The sequence below is a fragment of the Bison bison genome, unplaced genomic scaffold, assembly GCF_000754665.1.
Source record: "Bison bison bison isolate TAMUID 2011002044 unplaced genomic scaffold, Bison_UMD1.0 scf7180017864466, whole genome shotgun sequence".
Classification (NCBI taxonomy): Eukaryota; Metazoa; Chordata; class Mammalia; order Artiodactyla; family Bovidae; genus Bison; species Bison bison.
This window is the reverse complement of record NW_011495027.1, coordinates 12,953,152-12,959,763: the sequence shown is the minus strand read 5'-3', so window position 1 is coordinate 12,959,763 and position 6,612 is coordinate 12,953,152. Positions and strand designations below refer to the sequence as shown.

General features: G+C 37.6%; 1 protein-coding gene across 7 annotated transcripts in view; it reads right to left on the bottom strand.

Moving 5' to 3' along the window:
* LOC105003354 (transmembrane protein 56-like) overlaps positions 1 to 6,612 on the bottom strand; it is a 120,181-nt gene that overhangs the window by 31,291 nt on the left and 82,278 nt on the right. The window lies entirely within an intron of this gene.

Below are 6,612 nucleotides of genomic sequence, written 5' to 3'. Positions count from 1 at the left end.
GACTATAAAGAAAGCATCAATTCTTCAGCTTTTGAACTGCAGTGTTGGAGAAGACTCTTGAGAGTCCCTTGGACTGCAAGGAGATCAAAACAGTCAATCCTAAAGGAAATCAGTCCTGAATATTCATTGGAAGGACTGATGCTGAAGCTGAAACTCCAATACTTTAGCCACCTGATGTGAAGAACTGACTCATTTGAAAAGACCCTGATTCTGGGAAAGATTGAAGGCAGGAGGAGAAGGGGACGACAGAGGATGAGATGGCTGGATGGCATCACTGACTCGATGGACATGAGTTTGAGCAAGCTCCAGGAGTTGGTGATGGACAGGGAAGCCTGGCGTGCTGCAGTCCATGGCGTTGCAGAGTCGGACACAACTGAGCAACTGAACTAAACTGAATTTGCTCATTAATAAAACCACCAAAGTTAAGTTCTTCATAATCTATCATCTACATTACTCCAATAACCTCCTCAAAGAGATCCTTCCACACAAAACTTTTCTCCCCCTACGTATCACCTCCAGCTTCATCTTTCTAAATATGTAAATTGCATCAAATTATTTTTTTGCCTAAAGGTCCTACAACAATTCTGTGAAAAGAAAAATACAAGGTTGATAAGGTCCAGGGAAGTCCTTTGAATGTTTAAAAATAGTTTCATATATTTAAATCTTGCAACTTGTGGTATTTAATTAGGTAGCTATCTACCCTGGATATTCTTATTCTTATTCCTTACCCCTCAACTCCTTAGTTCAAAACCATTGTGAGCCAGTGAGCTATGCTTCAGTAGCCTGGCTTCCATATTTTCTAATCCTGTACATCAATGACTCTTCATCTGTTTAATACAATCCACCCACGAGAGTGAGCATCACGTGTGGTAGAGGCTTCCACAGGCAGAGGAAGCCATTAAATAAGGTTCAGGTTACGTATAATTCCTTGTTACCTTATCCTTACCCCATCAACAAAACCTACTAAAATATAAGTCAGATAGATGCTATTAAGAGGACAGATTTAATTCAGATCTAATAAACTACACATTTTGATACTTTACTGTAATAAATTATAGCAAACTCACAACTGAGTAAACTCTCTTTGCTATATAGGTCAATATGGTATTTCTACTTCTGGCATCTACCTTTAAGGCGCTTTGTCTATAATAGAATTCATACTGGCCATGGACTCTGCATGACTCTGTGAGAGAAAACAAAATAAGATTTGTCTGATCCCTTCTAGAGCTTAAAGAAAATTCTTCTTTCAGCCAGTGATTATGAAAATCTGGATTTTCTTATCACGAGAAATTTAATTTTCCAATAGCCAAGAACTGCTAGGGTCAGGAATTCAGAAGGTGAGGGAGAAAGATAAATAAAATTATTATGCACCTATTACAGCTAGTATGATGCTAAATATTGTGCCACTATCAATGGTGTGGAGTGGGATGGACACATTTTCCCACCACTAGGGCAGTATAATTGGTGTGAGGTCATTTATGGGCATCCCAACTGGGCTTTGTATAAAACTGACTATGTTCTACTGTAGCAATTAGGAGGTACTTTTTCTAGGCTATTTGAACTGACTCAGAATCTAAGGTCATTTCCATGATCTAAGAAAACCCTTTTAAAGCACCATCAATATAGAAATGAGATTTGGGAACAAATTCTACCATGTATTCAATTACTGTTTGCTTCACTTTAATCATTTAAAGTTTTTGATGATTTACTTACAAGGCAGAGTTGATGGTTTGGGGTAACACACTGGACTAGGTTGCCAAATCAGGCTCATGGGAAAGAGTGATCTTACCTAGAGTTAAGCTTTACTAGTTGCTACAAGCAGAGAGACTATCAGATTAATGCAGAGGAAGCAGAGAGAGGTTTGGGATATGAAGGGCAGTTGGCAAGCCAGGTCCTTCCTGTGTTGAACAAGCAGTTCTGGCCCAAAGAAGTGAAGGCTCTACAAGGTGAGGTTTACAAAGTTCTTCACACAGCAATAGGAGTCTATCTTATAAAACGTCCTTATCTTATGCCTCTAAAAATATTGTAGAGCCTATATGACATTCTCCAAGGAGGCAGGCCTCACAGAGCCTGGCTTCTCTTTACTACAGCGAATCCTTAGCCAGGAATAGGCTAAGGTCATTTCAGAGTTAAAGTTCCAGTTGACAGGAGATTAGACCTGGGTCACTTGCCTTCTTTCTCCCCCTCCCTTTCTTCCAAGGAAGTGAATGGATTTACAGACCAGCTGCTTGCACCCCTTCCTTACTTAAGAACTTGGTGACAAAATGTAGCTTATTCTTACTTGCCCAGTGCTTAGCTCTCCATATTAGGAATAAATTCAATAATTTCATCAAAACAACTGAATCACAGAATCTCAGATTAGAATAGAATTTTAAAGATAATTTATTACAAGCTCCTACCTAAAGCTTCTGCTTATTAGATCCATTTTTATACCTATCTGATTGAAGATACCTTATGGAGAAGAATCACTTTAAAAGGCTGTTGTTAAAATCTTCTATTCATTGGGGATGTCTCTCATAAAAGAGAAGTCTCCCCTACCTCTCATTACCATCCCCTTTGGTCCTAGTTCCAATGTCTGAGTTAAACCAGAGTAAGTCTAATTCCTCTTCCATTGAATAGTCGTTTCACATTTCTAAGGACATTTCAAAACCACATAGATGTCCTACAACTTATCTCTTCTATGCTGACCTCTCTGGGTCCTTCAGTTGTTTATTCTGGGACAATAGCTACCTAATCTAATCTCTCCTCTACAGCTATCTGGCAGCTCACCTCTGGACATAGGCAATTTTAGAGACTCCAGAGGCTTTCGGTATGGTCTAATCAAGAAACTGTAATTTGTTTGAACTGGATACCAAACCTCCCCTAATAGAGTACACATTTAAAAACAACTTTCTATTTTAGCAGATGGACACGCTATTGGTACACCTACAATTGTGGTCATCTGCTACTTCCAGGTCATTTCCCTCTTTTTATACACTGTCAAACTCAAATGCAAACCTTGACATTCATCACTATTCAGTTCAGTTCAGTTCATTTGCTCACTATTAAGTTCCATCTATTTGTTTCAGCTTATTATTCCAGACTGAAACATTTAAATATAAAATACATCACCTGACACATTATTAGTTCCTCCTCCTAACTTTACTTCAGTCATTTGATGTGCTCATTCGCTCAGTTGTGTCCTACTCTTTGCTACCCCGTGGACAGTAGCCCACCGGGCTCCTCTGCCCATGGAATTCTCCAGGCAAGAACACTGGAGTAGGTAGCTATTTCCTTCTCCAGGGGATCTTCCTGACCCAGGGATCAAAGCCAGGACTCCCACAGTGCAGGCAGTGGGCAGATTCTTTACCTTCTGAGCCACCAGGGAACTCCATAATTGAGAATGGCTTCCCTTGTGGCTCAGCTGGAAAAGAAAGAATTGAGAATAGGCAACATTATTAAAATAATCTTCAAAAACAATAGTTTTTTTTAAAACACTGTTAATTATAAAATGTTAGTGAGTCATGGCATTGGGGAAATTTTTCTTTAGACTAAATATAAGATCAGTATTTTTCTACTTCTTGTCTCCTGATGTAAATTACAACTTTATCTTATCGTAAACACTAGATCTCATTTTTCAAAACCACTTCATATGTAATTGCTGGCAATATGTTTTTAAAATATAGATACTGGGGTAAAATGTTAAAGAAAAACTAAAATTCCTCACCCTTGAAGTATGACACAATCATGAAATAAATATAACAAATGACATCTGAAACCAAATTTTCTTCCTAAATTGCAGTAGAATGGTTTAATGATTAGATCCTAAGGTAGTGGAATGATGCAGAAGAGCTGGCAAAGTATGCATAGACTCAGTCATTTCGTATCAAGTTTGAAAGTTTTCCAAATATACTATAACTCATTGGTTTTGTTGAGGGGAGGCAGTGATTCACAAAGAACACAAGAAAAGTAAGGCTACCCAAGAAGTCAGAAATGGAGTACAAAGAGGGTGGTTTACCCCTAAAAATAGGATATTAAAGCATAAATGTGTCACTTCCTTTATGATAAGAGAACCTGTCATATTTTCCCTGATTATGAGTATCCTGCCCAAGGGATGAAAGTTGAATATCAGGAAAAAAACTATAGAATTTTTTTACCTGCCTATGTAAGCAAAAGAGAGAAAACCTCTTAAACTCTAAACCTTTTTACAACCTGCTGCTGCTGCTAAGTCACTTCAGTCGTGTCCGACTCTGTGCGACCCCATAGACGGCAGCCCACCAGGCTCCCCCGTCCCTGGGATTCTCCAGGCAAGAACACTGGAGTGGATTGCCATTTCCTTCTCCAATGTATGAAAGTGGAAAGTGAAAGTGAAGTCGCTCAGTCGTGTCCGACTCTTTGCGACCCCATGGACTGCAGCCCACCAGGCTCCTCCATCCATGGCACCTACCATACACTAAATTCATGACAATCTGACTTTTGTCATATCAGATAAAGTAAAGTTGTTACTTACATAACTATTCAGCAGGGAATACACTTAGAACCTACAGGTAATTAGCCTCCATTCTTCACTTTTTCATTTAGTTCCAATTAGAAAATCTTTGGGAAAAAAACAGCTTAAATAGCTTCAGAAGTATCAAGCCAAAGTGCTTTCCAAGTACCAATTCTCATTGCATGCTGCTGCTGCTGCTGCTAAGTTGTTTCAGTCGTTCCGACTCTGTGTGACCCTATAGACTGCAGCCCACCAAGCTCCCCCGTCCCTGGAATTCTCCAGACAAGAACACTGGAGTGGGTTGCCATTTCCTTCTCCAATGCATGAAAGTGAAAAGTGAAAGTGAAGTCGCTCAGTCGTGTCTGACTCTTTGCAACCCCATGGACTGCAGCCTACCAGGCTCCTCTGTCCATGGGATTTTCCAGGCAAGAGTACTGGAGTGGGTTGCCATTGCCTTCTCCATCTCATTGCATAAGGGGTAACAATTTCATACAAGTTTATATGAAATAAGAATAGTAGTACTTGCTGTTGGCATTTTGTTAGCTTTACTTAAAAATGTAAGCAAGTGATCTGAGAATTCACCACATGGAAAATTTTCCTTATACTCAAATAGTATAAGTATGATCTATAAATGACATAGGATCTCTATAAACATGTATTAGTTCATCAATTTTGTTTCTATTTTCTTTCCCTATGAATAGATTCACTTTAATTAGATAAATTTATTTCATACCATTCATTTATTTCATACAATAGAACATAGGAAGGCATATCAAAAAAGCAACCATCTCTTGAAAAATATTACTGTTAATCTTATCAATTTTACTAAAAAAGGCAATAGTTAATTTCTTTTTTAAAAATCCAGCATTTATGTCATTGACTTTTTTATAAAGGCATAAAAGTTCAAAGAGAACACAGCATTCATCCCACATAATGAAATATTCAGCTTGCCAACCCATGTACAGTCAGCCACTTGCCAAGCTTGTGACTTCTTCAGTAGTCAAGAGAGATCAACACTTCATACTAGTCACATTTACAAATGCATGTAAGTGACCTGTTATCCTTCACCAACCCATGTTCTTCTCATAGCACACTGATTATTTGTGACTTATGTTCAGAAACCATACTTCTAACCTACAGCATGATATTAAACTCAAACAGGTACCCACATACATTCTTCCCTGAATTAACCAATATTAGGTTAGTCAGTTTTCATGTCTTTTTAGCAAAAGTGTTTAGGAAGCAAAGTGCATATATTCCAACTAAGACCTGCAAAAAGTAGAAGCCTACATGTTGTAATTGCTTAATCTATTAAAATCTAAAAAGGAAGACAAGGAAATAAACATTAGGAAATGCCAGCAAAAAAAACCTATTGTTTCAGAAAATAAGGCAATTGTGGATACCTACTGGGATATATAAGCATTATAAACAACATTAAAACCAGCATAGTTTTTAAAACATTTACATTAATTATTTAGAGTCATGACTTCAAATGGGTGATATTAAGAGATGCTTTGCTATATCTTATTCTTGCAGAATGATGAATTGATGTCTTATTTACCAGCTATCTTTGTGTGGGGCAATATAAAGAAAAATGGAAGAATGTGATTAACATACATTTGTATGAGTTTTTTTAAAAAAACCTCAAAACACTTGCAAATGTCCACTAATATGCATATTTTAGTAACACCAAATAAGAAAAAAAAAAGCCAATGGTTACATTTATGTCTTAAAACAGAGAAAACATGGAAGTGTATACCACATGTATTATATAAAATTTATACTATTTTAGTTTACATATGTCTATTATTTCCTAATACCTATCTTGGGTTTGGTGGTATATCTAGGCTAAAAAATAATTGACTGAGGAGATGCAAAGGATATAAAACTGCTAATTTACAAATGTATGATGTAGAAAAATAATGTTAGAAATAAAAATGTACATTAGTGCTGGACATTACATTAGATTTGCTGGATCCTCTATTAGGTCAGTCTTGAAGTCTCTGAGCAAGACTCCCCCTCACTCCCACTCCACTCTCTAGGCCACTTAAGTGCAATTATGCATTTATAGGGCTTCCCTGATAGCCCAGTTGGTAAAGAATCTGCCTGCAATGCAGGAGACCCCGGTTCAATTCCTGGGTCGA